The 16,300-nt window shown below is 40.6% G+C and overlaps 1 protein-coding gene and 1 long non-coding RNA gene across 3 annotated transcripts in view; one reads left to right on the forward strand and one right to left on the reverse strand.

The window, feature by feature from the left end:
* The window catches only part of camkk1a (calcium/calmodulin-dependent protein kinase kinase 1, alpha a), a 143,918-nt gene that overhangs the window by 113,993 nt on the left and 13,625 nt on the right, over positions 1–16,300 (reverse strand). The gene's annotated exons all lie outside the window — the stretch shown is intronic.
* Positions 15,183–16,243, forward strand: LOC118558859. Its single transcript, XR_004928531.1, has 3 exons — positions 15,183–15,541; positions 15,660–15,770; positions 16,153–16,243. It is a non-coding gene; the product is annotated as an uncharacterized LOC118558859 (long non-coding RNA).

The following is a 16,300-nucleotide window of genomic DNA, read 5'->3' on the forward strand; positions in this document are numbered from 1 at the left end:
AGCACCTGCTCCGAGGGAAAAGAGGGGGGGAGAGGAGCAAGCGCTGAGGCACAGAAATACGGTGCATGTAGTTAAAAAATGCAGAATTAATAAAAACGAAACTTATAAACAGACCAAGTGGCGTTTTAAACTGCATCTGGTTAGCAGAACTGTTTTATGATCCAGCGTGCAGCCATGACTGGTTCTGAATGAACTGGTCATCTGGCAAAATCTGAGCCACTTCCCGAAGCAGTCACGTGGTACAGCTGGGCAGCGAGGCTCTGGACGTCATCGTTTTCGGCTCCTCCCCTAAATGAAGCAAGCTTCGATGCGCGCTTTACGGAAACGCCCCCTCTATTACTCGACACACGCCTCGAAGCCTCGGCACATCACGTAACATCACTACTGCTTACCCTTGAGAAAAGTGTGGATATACGGTTTAAAGATTCAACTGCTTTGTTTTTCAAAATGCCAGACCTCTGTGATTTCAGCGAGGAGGTAACCCTGTTCTAAAGCTTTGCAGAATTCCACACTTACCCATACACCTGTTAGCGCTTTCTCTTGGTCAGAGTTGGTGCAGGGACCTGTCTGATAGTTCATTTCGGCGCAAGCCCAGCACAGAGTGAACACAAGTTTACCAGTAGATGTCCTGTATGGCAAAACTGGGGAAAAAAGACAGCGCGGAGGAAACACCCTCGCCCTGATAAACCCAACGTAGCTAAGGGGATCGTCAAAATATTTGTAAATGATTTTGGGATGGCCGAGTGGATAGCTGAAGTTTGCATTCACTTACGGGTACAGGTAAGTAAACTCAACATAATGCACTGATTCCTCCACCCCAGCCGTGTACCTCAGCCTAAGAGCACAAGTTCTGCTGCCAAACAGAGCTTCTTGTGGGGAAAGAGGCTCCGGTGCGCTGAAACACTCCAGAAACCTTTTGAGACCCGTGTGCGACGCCTTCATCAGAATCCAATCGTGTTCCCACATAACCTGTAATTGCACGCCGTAAACCGATTGCAATAGCCTGGCTCTCTCCATGGTAGCTAAGTCCTTGAAGTTTTCTATGTGATGTGATGTGTTCCCCACCAGGGGGGCTAAAATACTAGCAAGCTGTTTAGCAATGTTATATGTTACTGAATTAATGCTGCTGACAATGGGTCTAAAATTCACAAGGTAGGAACACGACTCAGACCTAAGATGAGCGGAGTGGTGTATGCAGTTCAGTGCAGTGAGGAATGTTCTGATCTTTATATTGGAGAAATTAAACAACCTCTCCACAGCTCTCCACGGCTCAACACAGGAGAGCTACCTCCTCAGGACAAGACTCTGCTGTCCACCTACAGTTTAAGGACAAAGGACACTCTTTTGAGGACCAAAATGTTCACATTTTGGACAAAGAAGACAGATGGTTTGAAAGGGGTGTGAAGGAAGCCATCTACGTTAAGAGAGAAAAAACAACTTTGAACAGAGGAGGAGGCCTTAGGTTTCAACTCTCAAAGACACACAACACAGCTATAGGATTAATTCCGGCCAACCATTACCTTAACTCTCACACTCATTCGGGTGATCAAAACATTGTTCCTTTAAGCCAAGCCAATAACGACCCGGACGACTCCTCGTTACAGAGGAGTGGACCAGTTTCGGTCCAATCTGCTGTCTTAATGGCTTTAACGACCACCCATTACTAAGGGGTGGTCCTGTTTCTGTTGAATTTGCATGTTATCTAAGCTATTACAAGGCCTTTGTTTGCCAGTTGTATAAAGCTTGTTACTCCACATTACTCCAGACTTTTTGAATTGAGAGAGCTTCCTGGAGAGGAAGCGAAACGTCTTCAACTACGGAAAACAAGTCCAGTTGCTTTGTTTTTTACCTTTTTTTTGGATAGAAATCCCCATGCGCCTAAGACTTCCTCTCTGCCCTTCGGTCCAACAACAATCTTCACTATTATGACACATTTTAGCCTTCCTGTTATGTGATACTGGAAGCCCAAATGAACAGCAGACATGTATCAATGTATTGCCCTAGTTCCCTTTTATTTAACCTATAACATTTATTGGCTTTCTCAGATCTTACCATATCACTAATACTGAAGTAGCTAGCATTGAGTCTCTTTCCGCAGTAACAAGCATCGTCACAGGGGTGGTGCGCTCACAGAGTAGAAAGAGATCAGACTTATAAGCTTCTGACTCGTCGGTCAGCAGTCAAGGCTCATGAAGATGAAAATCTGCAGATTCCAGCCACTAACCAATTTCTCCATGCATTTCTAGTCTACTAGTCTACTGAAGCTGCTGCCCCCGCGACCCGACCCCGGATAAGCGGAAGAAGACGGACGGACGGACGGACATACGGACGGATTTCAAGTCTTCAGTAGGATTCAAACCTCCCAGTCCCATGACCACGTTACTTGTGGCATGCAAACCACTGATTTGCGCAGCAAGATTGTTGTGACAACTCTAACCCCCAGAATCCACATCATCCACTCCTGTACTTGTCCGCTCTGTTCCAGATCGCCTCTGAGCTCCTAAGGAACTCAGTCTTGCGCCACTCTGAATTCCTTGGGGCTCGAGGAGAGCATGTGCAAGCGGTATGCGTTCACGCCATTTAAAAATAAGGGGATATAACAGAGCCGTATATGTTTTTGTATTTAATTTGTGTTTCAGCTTACGTTAATACACATTTAAATCCACACTTCATTATTTTAAAGGAATTTCAGTAGAAAATAGTGGGCTATTTTTCTCTGACTGGAGTCCGACGGACTGGAACGAAGTAGAAAACAGACTTGTTCCGTATTTTGACAGTGAAGGACAGAGAGCTTGTCCGCTGATGATGACGTTCGGAGAAGTGATGGAAAATGTGGGGGGAAAAAATTCTCAATTAAAATAACAACATAGTTGCTCCATCGCATGGACATTGCACGTTTGTGAACAGAATGGAGCAGTCACGGAGGATGGGAAATGTTACCGTCACTGTACGGACCGACAGCAGCGATCACTCAAAAGATGGTCCTGAACATGCAGGGACAAATAGGTCACAAAAACATTTGATCCAAATTCTGGTAAGAAAGTTCTATTTAAAATATCTCTTTTTCACTAAGTTGGTGAAAACACATCACGTTATTGTTGCCTATGAGCTTAGAGCGAAAACTGAATGTCTCTGGGTGGAGCATGGAGGTCCAACTGACCCGGTGTAGAAAGATTAGACGTGCATAGAGGTCAGTGGGGTCCTATCCTAACAGACTCAGATCGTTTTTAGCTCTGTAGCAACTTTTATGCTCAGTTCAGTGATGTATGAACCTCAACAACCCCCAGTACAGCTGAACTTGCTCAGCGAAAACCGCTTTAAAAAGTAGGTTTTGCTAAAGTATGGTTTTCTGTCACATTTTCAATAGCAACCTGTACAATACTAAATAATACCATCAATCACTAAAGTTCAGAAGGATGAGCAAGATAAGTATAGCACGACTACTTCCTGCAGGTTTATCACCAATGGGTTTACTATGCAATAAAGTGAGTCAGGTGACATAAAGCTACAAAGTCTGTGTAAAAGAGGGTGGTCTGGATGGACAGACAGATGCTGAAAGTATGCTTCTTTATTTTTCAGAGGGCCTCCATCACAGCGAGCCATGAATGTGCCAGCACTACAAATCCAGTAAATGCAGTCAAGCAGAAGAAATTAAATCCAACATGTATCATCTTAAAGTTGAAAGTACACGCTGAATCACTGAGTTTTTGGTCACGTTTTTTTGGCTTTGGAGATAAGCAATAAACATTTACAGCCTCTCCGAGAAGCTTGTACACTTCAGGGAGTTTGATTGCTTTACAGACTGCTGCCTGATGCTCCATTTGCACTGGGCTTCAATATCTATGAGAGAACCACTGTGTTGGACTTTAACGGTGCAGCGTTACACACCGAAAGCACTAGCAAGTCATGGAACCAGAATGCTGCTATTAATCACCAGTGCAGAAGCTACTGAAACGAGCATGTACAAAACATAATTTTTCACCAACTGTATGTGACTGCTGATTAACAGGTTTATTTGTCAACCTGCAATATTCTCAGCATAAGCTGAGTGAAAATGGCGTTCATGCAATTATATCATAGTTCAATCAGGAAATAAAATTTCATTGAAGTCAACGCACTTTTGCTGGAGGCTTTTACAGACTACAGACACACTGGCTTCTTACACTGCCTCGCAGAAATATTCATATCCCACCTTTTTTCATTTTGTCATGCTACAAGCACAAAGTTCAGTGTACATTATTAGGGATTTAAAGTGAGGAAGAAACACAGATTAGGGCATCATTGTGCAGTGAAAGGAAAAATACATAATTTCAGCATTTCTTGCAAAAAAAGACATGACAAAATGTCAAGTGTTGTATATGTATCGTGACGGCCTGTCACTATAACAAATTTTGCTCTATGGTAGACTGTTACAGAAATTATTGGGATTTACAGCTGTGAAATTGCCATTTGTGACAGGTATGTTCTCCCAGGCAATATGTATTGGGTGTATAATATTTACAACATTTTTCGAAATCCCAGCTTTTCAACTAAATTAAAGGGCAGCATCTCTTTAGAGATGAAACGAACTACGGTGTCTGAAAGTGCACACCAATTCGCAATGCCCTTTTTGTATTTGGTTTGGCGATTAAATGCTCCAGTGACTGAGGATTGTCAGGAAGACTGAGGCGACCCACTGGTTGTAGTAGTTTTTTGCCCAGCTGTGAAAAACTGCATTGGGTGATTGTGTTTTAGGTGCAGCTGCAGGTTTGTTGTATTGCTGCTTTGGAACAAATGTGACATACTGGCTCATCCAGATTGTTGGTCAACACAGTTGCTCAACACAATTCTTTGGTTTAAATCCAATATGTTCCCAAACTGCCGGTATCATTTTCAATTTTAAAACCAATCCAGCGTTTTTTTTTTGTCTTTTTTTCCCAAATCTCGACTAGAAGGGGAGAGGTGAGTGGAGACCGATGCACCGGAGTGAAACCTTCTGTCATCCAGTCTCTTTGGTAGAAGGAGAGGAAACTGCAAGGAAAATAAACAAGCATGCAAACGGAAATTAGGATTTAAATGTATAAAACAAATAATTTATCATGCGAATAATGGCTTTATTGCTTATTGTAAAAGGCTTACGTATACATGTCTTCAGCCACCACCCAACAAAACGAGTCAATACTTTAACACTCCTGCTGCATCTACAGCTGTAAGGTTGCTTTAGCTCTGTCCTAAAGCGAAGGCTGCTTTAGGGGTGTTGGACTAAAAGAGGCCTGAGGCAAACCACCAGTTTTTAGTTTATCTATTTTTTGTAAAAAAAAAAAAAAAAAAAAAAAAAAAAGAAGAAAAAAACACATGTACTGTATCTATTACATACTGAAGTTTGTGGCTGTAACATGAAAACATGTAGAAAAGTTTAAAAGGTGTGAATACTTTTGCAAGGCGCTACATATTTAACAAAGGGCCCCATTCAGCTCCAGTCAAAAAATTTGCATTTTGCTTTTCTAAATAAAGATTTTTTTCCTCCCTGTAGCTACGTCCTCCCTGTTCTCCCAGGTTGTTCAGGTCCAGTCACATTTTATCTAACTCAAATGAAGGATAGGTCACACTAAGTATTCAGGGAAAACAAAGTGCTGGAAGAGAAGGCGTGGACGAGCCAGAGTGAACGTCCACTGGCTGCTCTTGATGGATGATGCAGCACGACTAAAATGTGTATTTTAGATCTTACAGTCGCACACAGCTCATGGCTGGCCCACACACACTTGCACAAATCCTGATCTTTTTTTCTCTTTTATAGGATTGACACTAGAATGAGGTTTTCCCCATGTTTTTCCTGTTCTAACAAACGCTTGGCAACAATTATGCCACATCCCTGTTGACTGGAAGAGCCTCATCCATATGAGCATCAGCGTGCCGCATCTTAAGTCAAAGACCCCATAATCCATCAGACTGAGCGACAGCCTCTTTTCCTCTCTCTTATCCCCTGTGGAATGAGATTGTTGATAAATTTATTTTACGTCAAAGCAAATTTATTTTTAGCACACACAACAGAAGCAAAATGACACATCAGGATCCAGAACCACTCAGCAAAACACCAGGCGTTACAAGAGGCAGACCAAATTATCCAGAACACAGCAATCGCTCCCTCTAAAGCTCATTTGGATTAGTTTCAAATCAGTGGCTGTGGTAAATAAAAACTTAGAAGGTGGTAATCAAAGTGATTTATATCAATTTGATTTTCTGTGAAAATACATTGTTTATTAGTTTCTGTGGGGGGGATTCTCAATTCATTAGAATTTATTTTAAAATATGCAAAGAGACAGCTCCTTAGACTTCCTGGCACCTGAAGAATGTACTTGAAGCCTCTTAAATGTGTAAAAATAAGCGACATTAACAAAAGAGAAGAATTTGATATCATTTAAGACACCAGAGGAACTGACTTAAGTCTTGATGAGACCTTTGGTGAGTCACTAAGACTTTGAAAAACAAAAACAATACGTTCCATTATCACTTACGTTCTGTTGAGTTAACCTGCGGCACACTAATCCCCCGATCACTTTAATTCAATCATTAGGATTAGCTGCTAACACTATAAAACACAGTTGGATGCGTAAACCTGTCCAACACACATTTGTGCATCCAATCCAACTGATGCGTCACATAATGCAGCCATTGCTGCTCCCCAGGCTAGACAATGGACACAAAGTCCATGAGCTGTAATCAATCTGACTGAGCGGAAACAGTTTGGGACAACAATCCCAACCAAATCCAGGGCCACCCTCTCCGAGCCTGGCTGCCTCAGGCGAAAATAAGCCCAGGATTACACAGGATGTACAAGTACAAACTGGCAAGTTGGATGAGCCAATTATTTCTGACAATGAGCGTGCAGTGTCCAGCATAGCTGACCTACATTGAATCTAAGAAATGTCATCTGACAAGGATCCTTTCCAACCTGGATGGACCTGCTTTGTGTCCCCCGGCACCTCCACCTCCTGACCTAAGAGAATTTCCAGACTCTCCCTCAATTTTAATTGAGGCAGGTCTCGGCTGTGGACTTATTCCTCTATTTTTAAAACCAGCTAGAGCTAGTGTATTGTTAACACAGAGAAACATAATAATATTTTGCATGTTTTTTATTTTTTTGACCGTCAAATTTCTGCCCCGGGCTTGAGACACCGGGATGTAAAATCCCCGGGATGATGTGAACCTGCAGAGGATTAATCTACTGCTGTGGAAAATGAGAAGCCATTTATCTCTCCCCTTGGGAGTAATATTCTAAATCCTTCAGAGAGGAAGAGCATCCAATTGATCTCTATGCCTTCTCATCACTTGTACAACCCTATGGGCTGTTGGGAAAGCCCTGATGCAGAATGGCTGTCGGCTGCATCTCTCTGACTGATAAAGCGCCCCGAGAGCTGTGACTGTGCAGCAAGAAAAGCAATTTAGCTTGCGCTGTTTTTTCAATCCAAAAAACCTGAGGTTTAAATGGGTGAAAAGATGGCACACAGACATGTTCAAGTTTTGAGATAAGTTATAAATATGAAATCTTCTGTTCAGCATTAAAATCGGTATCGACAATGTTGGTTATTTTTAAACATATCTAAATCGGTACGATAAGTAAAACTAGGGTGATATTTTATGTGGTATTTGTTGGTGGCATGCAATTTTGGTAATGCACCGATTTAATATCGGCCCATCTCTAAAATTTCCAGTAATCCCCCCCCCCCTTCTCTTGTTTCAAAAGCTTTAAGACTTTCTCTGTTCTGAAGCTTAGAAACCTGACCTGAAGGCAAAAAAAAAAAATACAATCAAAGTTTATATAGCAGGTATTCATAAAACTTGATAAGCCTTTTGTTTCTTCAAAAAAGGTCCATAAAGGTTTCGTGACTCTAGACAAAATTTATTTGTTCGGTGTGAGGGTAAAAATGCCTCTTTGGATTGCAAAGGTTGACGACCCCTGTGTTGGGAGAAAAACTTCCAATGCCAATTTAGCCTTTAATTTAACTGTAATGCATTTTGGGAGACAGCCCTTCTTTCCACAATGAATATCGTGACATTTTCATTTCTCAGGTACTTGCTATCAGCTTCTGGCTGTAAATATTGTAGCAAGATTGAGATGGCCTGCTAAAGCTTTTTGAGCTAGTGATATGGTTTGCACCTTGATTTTTTGTCACACGTAATGGCTACTACTTTTTAAGAGCTAAAATGAGCTGCATCTTCAACTGCTTCTGAGAATACCATCATTGAAAATGAAAATAAAGCAACAGCTTTTCCCAAACCGATGAGTCTCTGGAAGAATTTAAAACAAGGCTAATCGTTTTAATCCTTATCTCTGTAAAACAGGCTCCGAAAACCGTTCTTGCCGTTTAAAACAATTTAACCCGAAAACACTCTTGGAAAAACAAATTGGATGTAAGGTAGCGCTCCTTGTTTGAGGAAAGGTCACAGACAAAGGAGTAGAGAGGCATCGCTGTGAGCAGGCTGCTGGTATCAGAGAGAGGAATGTTTAGCCCAGTGGCCCTTTGATGACTCATCTAAATAATGTCAATCTCTAAAGAAGGCTGCGCTTGATTTCCATCGATCCTGTGTTTTCACTGCTACCGCATAAAGAAAAAGGTCTGAGTCAACTTCCACATCCCTATTAAATTGAGTATAAAATGTTCATGTTTTTGAGTTCATTCTGATGCATAGCAAGCAGCTACAGCGCTCCCACAGGTTTAGTGACAGGGTGCCCGTAAATCCAGCATTTCCTCATGTTCAGCTTGTTTCATACTCAGGTTTTGCTTTAATTCAGCAACCGATTTCAGCATCTAGGTCACAAAGGGCTCTCATGAAGACATCAGGGTCAGAGTTACAAGCAAGCTGGGCATACTCCTTGGTTTCATCCATTGGCAATTAGGAAAAGTTTGTGAAAAACTAAGTAAAGCCTTAAAAAACCCAAGATAGTGTAAAAGACAGACAACACTAAAATATAAAGTGGGTAAATTGTAAATGGCCTGTACTTCTATTAGTTCTTTATTAAGTCCAGAGGACCTCAACACGCTTCACACAAACTCCCACGCTGACGGTGGTGAGCTACATTTGTAGCCATAGCTGTCCTGGGGCAGACTGACAGAATCAAGGTCGCCATACATCAGTCCTCTGACCACCGCCAACAGGCAAAGCGGGTGAAGGGTCTTGCCCATGGACACAATGACTGAGACAGTCAAAGTCACAGTCACAGGGGCTGGGGTGAACCTACTGTTTCAATAGATCTCGATCATGCTGCATTAAAAAGATGCCTTCTAGATCCCATTTGAAACACAGTAAAAGAAAGTGGCACTAAATCTCAATTGCTTCTCGGTTATTTTTTGTCATGTCCCCCCAGGAAGAAGAAAACATTTCATATACGGTTCTACTAAACTTTCACATTAAGACAAAGTTTCATGCAATTCTAGTTCAGATGTCAGAATAGTTTAGTTGTCATTTAGACCTAAGTTAATAAATGCTCAATAAAACTGTTAGTAGGCCTGAAGCTGGAAAAGAGAAGCAAATGAACACGGTAATGCAAAGTTACTGAGAACAGAACTAACATCCATGGCAGTTTGTAAGATGGATATAAAAACACAACAAATGAATAACGGCAATACATTTTTATTGGAGTAAATAATAGCCTAACCCGAACTGTTCGAATGAGCTTAAATATATAACAGATGTAATGTGTGAAAAGTAAAGGAGACCAACATCAGAATAACATCATTGGTAACAGTAAACTGTTGGATGCATCATTTAACATCAGACATAAGCTCTTTGTATAGGTTGGTGAACATACGATCTCCATGTCCACCTGCATCAATTCGTACACAAGCACTGCCATCTGGTCTCAACTTTCTTTTCTTTTTTTTTCCAGAGCACAAGACTTTAAATTGCAATCACTGCCAATATAAGTGAGTGCAATATTTCAACTGCAAGACACTACTCAGAGGGAATACTTGGTAGGTAATTATGTTTCAGGTTTATTTCAAATTGCTGTTTGCCAATAGTACATTCAGCCAGCAGAATGGACTTTCTCTGCCCTCTATACCTATCCATGACAGCATTTTATGGTTTGGGGAGAGTGGTGAGGACATCATGACAATGGAAAGGGAGTAGAAAGGAAATGTGAGTTAATCAGAATCACTATTATCACAATATTCAACAATTATTTTGCAATATCACTTTTTCCTTAAAATTCTGCAGCATTTTTTGTAACCATTCAGAAAGCATTTCATACCCATGCACCTATCAATAGTGCGTGGTAGTAACATTAGATAATTACTATCCCTGATCAAATTAAAATACCTGAACAACCTCCTGGTGATATATTTAAAGGCCACATGGAAAAAGTCTGGCACAAAAGGACCAAAACTGGACCAAGTACAAAACGGTGAAGGTATGACACGATCAACACCCATAAATACAACATACTGGATTAAAAGCTCCAAATCTGACAGAGCAAATTATATGACAGTCACTATAATGACAAAGCTCAGTTCCAAAAAAATGGAAACCAAATTTACATAGAAAACTGCCTGGGTGTTTGAATATATTAAAGACATTGGGACAAAATGGCAAGAAGTTCACTAAAGCTTTGACCTCCTAAAATGTCTTTTACATATAACTGTTTCACTGTTAGATAAGGATCAGCAGAGCCTTATTGTAAACAGGGTACCTAGTGAATGTTATTTTCAATAGAAAATATCCAGCTTTTCACTCTACTGCTTGAAAGAGTCATGTCTGGTCTAGATATGCACTGATTTAGTTTTTCCAATCCGATACCAATACCTGGGCTCGGACGATATCCGATACCGATTCCATACTACTGTTTAATGAATAAACCGCGTTCCTTGCCATTTGAGTGAAGTTATCAGGCTAGAAATAAACATTGTTAAAAAAAAGTTATGCATGTTCTTTAGCATGGTGCTTTTGGAGGTGCTTATTTAAGTTTGTGGTTTTAATTTACCAACCTTACCACCCCCCCTCACAGCTTATGCATTGCAGATGCTGCATGTTGCAGTCAGACTTGTTGGCGTATCAAGTTTGAAATGTTTCCAAATAGCAGGCTTGGCGTGCTCTGCGTAACCGCCATTGGAAACATAGAATGGAAGTGACTAGATCTGCGTAATTGTATAGCTGTGTATGATATTAATTTAAAAAAATGACTGGATCGAAATGCTGGATCGGCTTCAATCATCCGATATATGATCCAGCTAAATAGTCAATATCGGAGCAGATATCCGATCCGGGTATCGGTGCATCCCTAGTCTGATCAGAAAGAAGTCTTTCAGTGTGTGCCAGAGCAGATTGAATTCAGATAGCTAAACTAATGCAGGGAAAGTGTATTGGAGAACCTCTATGAAAAGATGAACCACTCTTCAGCACGACCAAGTTAAACGACTGGATCACCAATGGCACCAATTCCACAAATAATCAACAGCCATAGAAAATGTATCCAATCTCTTTTTACAAACTTTTTTTTTTAAACATAAACATGGTTTATACAGGAATGAGTAACTCTAATTTAATGCTTTTTAATGCTCTTAGAAATAATTTTAATGCCACTCTCAGACAGACAGACAGACAGACAGACAGACAGACAGATAAATGTCATTTTGTTTTACCTCGTGTTAAAGTGCTATTTGAATAATGATGATGATTATGATCACCAGAAACTTTCGCATCACCTCCCAGAAGCTGGAAAGAAAAGAGACAAAAACATATTTCACACCTCACTTAGTAACTCAGGGAATTATTTTAAACTAAATATTTTAGGCTAAAACAATAAACTGTTTATTGGTTGTTTTTTCTTCAATCCCACCATTATGTTTAGTAATTTCTGCCAAATGCTGCAGGATTTTGATTTAATCCATCTGAATGCAGTATTTGCAAGCCTTACTCTGATTGGATGAAAAGAAACCTTTCTGTGATTGGCTGGTGAGGTGGACAGTTTTTGAAGTCTCGAACGCACAGACAGAGCCGAGCGAACGGAAAAACCAGACATTATATATTATGTCTATGGGAGAAACAGCCGAGCGAGCGCACAGCTTGTATTGACCGTGGAAGGAGCAGGTCTAGCGCGCGAGCAGACACGGAACTGAACGCAAGGATAGTGGGTTGAAAAGAGTTTATCAGAGTTGAGCGTGCGCCAAACAGGTTTTGAGCGTGTGCGCATGATGTTTAAACGCCAAATACCTGTCTCACTGCGCGCTCAAGCAAAAGGCACAAATATCGCTCCATTAGTTGGGATGGAATGCTGACTGAAAAATAAGAGGGTATATGCTGTATACCCTGGACTACACCACTGCCTGTCCGACTTCATGTGAGATCGTGAAGCATTGACACCCATTGTGCAAAGCTTAATTTTATTTTTACAAACACGGCAAAATCCTCGTCATCTTTACCGTCGACAGGCTGCAGCCGAACTCCTCGTTTTCCATCCACTTTTGTTTAAATTAGCATTTTCCCCATTCTCTAGCTCTTTCTCCGCCTCGAGCTTCTTTTTCAAACATTGTAAAAACCATTGACATCATATATGTAGACGCCCCGTCGTTGGATGAGAGGCGTGCTGACAGAGCGGCCATCTTAGGTCAGACCAAGCTGCGCTCAGAGAGAATACACGTCAATTCAGGAAAGTGGTACTTTATGTTTTCAGATACTCTGAATCCGGTGAATTCTCAACCGATTTCCAGATAAATTAGCTGACTGAAATCGTCACCCTTTTAGGGGCTACATGGGACCAAATGATTGATAGTATTGATTTGTATTGACAGTTAGCAACTTCCAGAGCTACTTCCCAGGATGTCCGACTTTTACTCCGCTTATGGGTGCGCAAATAAAAGGACACTACGAACCACATCCCGGGGAATTACCTTCCATAAGTAAGATTTTATGAGGATATATATAAAAAAAAAAAATCGGTTCAAAGCCCTGATATATATATATATATATATATATATATATATATATATATATATATATATATCAGGGCTTTGAACCGATTTTTTTTTCCCCAATCGGAATTATAACGTTTACGGTTATGAGTTCCACCAATAAATTGACGTTCCCGAACCGGTTACAACAAAAAAATACTGTTCCCAGAACGGTTAATTTCGTTCCTTTCGTTTGACAAATATAGCTATTGATATTGTGTTTAAAATGAGCGTTTTACTTAACGATGGATCGTAATTTACCTCTTATTTAAGATGTGTAGCTCTAGTGGAGACACCGCTCTCTCTCCATTCAGTCAGCGAATGTGTGATGTGATGTCACACAGGAAGTGAACCTCAGCTGTCATGGTAACGTGCGCTAACCTGACTCCGCCAGCTGTATGTTGCTCCGCCTAGCTTCACTCACATACATCTGGGACACCTCTATCCCAGCAAACACGTCCTGGTGGGGCCCATAAGGGCCTCACTTGGGCTAGAAGGGCTTCAGCTGGGCTTTGTTGTTTTATTATTTTATTTTTAAGTAGTTTTTAAGAGCCTTTTAAAAAAACACGTTTTGCTAAAATGTCTTGCAAACGAAGGATGCTAAGAATTTAGTATTTCATTAATTGTGGCCTTTATTAACTAACTTTAGAAGGGGAAAAATAAATTACCACAATTCTCAATTCAGTCACTAGGGGGCAGTGAACACGGGACAGGGGAACGTTTATAATGTTCACATTTTAATCATTTCACACCTAAATTAGTATCTTAAAAATCACCCAAGCTAACTAAACAAATACGAAAATTGTCTGAAACAGAACTAAACCTTGGATCGTCCAGGATCATCCATTAGTCTCGCTAACAAAACAGTTATATTTCTACCGGAAGTGGATTCCGACACCACGCTTAGCCGGAAGTTAACAGACGCCATCTTGTTGGAAGGACGTTGTTTTTATCCTTGGAGAGGAGACGGTATTTCGGACGACATACGTTTTTTCGGAAAGTAACTATAAAGAGTGCAGGAGCTAGGTTTAAAGTGTCTGCTGCAGACATAGTTTAGAGAATGCTACGGGTTTGAGAGTAATAACAGCAGCAACAAAAAAAGCCACAGTTTTAGGTGACCACGACCGCAACTGCTACCGCCGTCGGCTCGGAGTTTCGGCTCTGCGGCACATTCTACCGTCTTAAGGAAATCAGAGCTGGACTTACACTATTAGACCTTAGCTGCTTGGGCTGTTTAGTGTATTTATTTATTTTATTTATTTTTTGGCAGTCGGTATTTGACAGAAAGTTAAAAGGGCCGCGAGTAGACTACAACGCCTTTTTTTAACGCGCGTTAATGGCGCTGATGTTTTTTTCCCTCGACGCGGTTGTTCCAGTGACCCGCACTCAATGTTTCCAAGCCTGATTATTTCATACGACTTTAAGGTTTTTTTTTTCTATTTGCAGGTTGCTGTTCTTTGGGTTTGTTTCTGAAAGTGAAGTCGCTTTTTGACTCTTAAATAAGTGACGATGCAGTGCATATAACCAGCTGAAATCCCTCCGCCTTATAATGCACACATTAGCCTATAGTCACCTCTGTGATGTGATAAACTCAAAACAAATCTAGCTTCATTTTACATGGATTTAGATCTGTGATTAACCACAAAAACACATTTTCTAACCAAATCATTTGCAGTTGTTGGTTGGAGTTTATCTCCCGTGTTTGTTATCATAGCTGAAAGCTAAAACATTTCTCTTTTTTTTTTTTTAGAAATAATGGAGACTTCAAGAACAAAAAGGAGGAAAATATTGGCAAAAGTGGAGGAACATTTGCTTATGCTCGAAAAGGAGTCTATGGCTTTGTTGGCAGTTAATTCTGAGAACATAGATTCCATGGACACTTTCTACGATGCTTGCGATGAGAATTTATCAAGTAATCATGAAGAAGAAAATTCCACTGATGTTTTTTATGACAGTAACATTCCATCATTTGATCATATTAATGAAAATTGGGATTCATATGATATGCCAGATAGTGATAGTATAGATCTTACAATGATGGACAGACGCTGATCTCCTCTTCTTGTGGCAACAACTGTTTTTCTGTTGGGGGAAATGTTGTTATTGTGCAAAACATATTGTCACATTCCGGAACCGTTAAAGTACTGTGTAATTCCTTTGAAAACGCCCTGCCGTTTTTCCACCTATCCAATGGACTCCTCACTTATTGGAATTCATTTTGTCTTTAATTTATCTGAACACTTGCAGCTACTACCTGTGGAGGACTTAAAAACAAAAATGGTTCTGTTACCACACAAGACTGGATATGTGGCATTGCCACTCCTGCACTAGTGTGCTACCTATTTGTTTTTTTTGTTTTTTTTTGTTTTTTGTTATGCATGTATGAATTTCTATTGATGTGTATTTTTTTTTCTTTAAGCATGTTGCCTTTTGCAATTGTTGATTTTGAAAATGGTGGAGGATTGGCAGTGATTCCGACCAAATGGTTTATCGGGCCTGAGGAGGATGAATGCTACTGGTCACCAGCAAGAGTTAACATTGCAAAGGCGGTCATAGAGCAACAGGACCCCCACCCTGACTGGGCAATCTACAAGTTGACTGTCAAGAGAAAAGCAGTTAGTGTAACCGTCTTTCTTAATTAATGTATGATATGATGCGACATGATGAGCTCACCAATGATTTGGTTAGAATTTGTTCTCTGAAGTAATTGTAACTTTCTTTTGTATCTCTCAGACAGCAACATACGAGATAGCCCGTATAAAATTGGTTGAGTTTGAACAGAACACAGATGTCCCGACAGAGTCTGATTCTGCGGAGAACATTGGAGGGGAAGCGCAAAAAGAGGTAAGGCTGTTTGGATTATGCATGTATGTTAGTGTCGTCTCCCAGCACCACACACACTGATAGTCAATGGAAACACTGATGTCTATGTACGATTATATGCACAACTGTGTCACCTGTTGTATAAAATATATTGTTTTAGTATTTTGTACCCAACTACTTTTAAAACACTTCAATTCACTAAACTGTAACAAATAAATTATCTGTTTGTGCTGGTATATTTTACTGACACACATCCTGACACACAGTGATGCGAGTGAAACTGATTAGAATGTGTACTTTTCAATCGGCCCGTTTAATTGTCTGATTAAAGTGTCTGTGCTGACATCTCCTTTGCCTCTATCCAACTGGTCTACAATTACACTTTTTTGCTTGTACTCCTTAGGTCAGCCACATCACCACCCGAAACAAAAAAGGGACAACATCCTTGTTCGCATCCTGACAGTCCTTGAGGAACTCAAAGAAGACAATCGAGTCACTAGAAGGATGCTACAAACCATGGCACAGCGTGGCAGCAGTGGCAACACCATTTC

This window comes from Fundulus heteroclitus, unplaced genomic scaffold, assembly GCF_011125445.2.
Source record: "Fundulus heteroclitus isolate FHET01 unplaced genomic scaffold, MU-UCD_Fhet_4.1 scaffold_167, whole genome shotgun sequence".
Lineage (NCBI taxonomy): Eukaryota > Metazoa > Chordata > Actinopteri > Cyprinodontiformes > Fundulidae > Fundulus > Fundulus heteroclitus.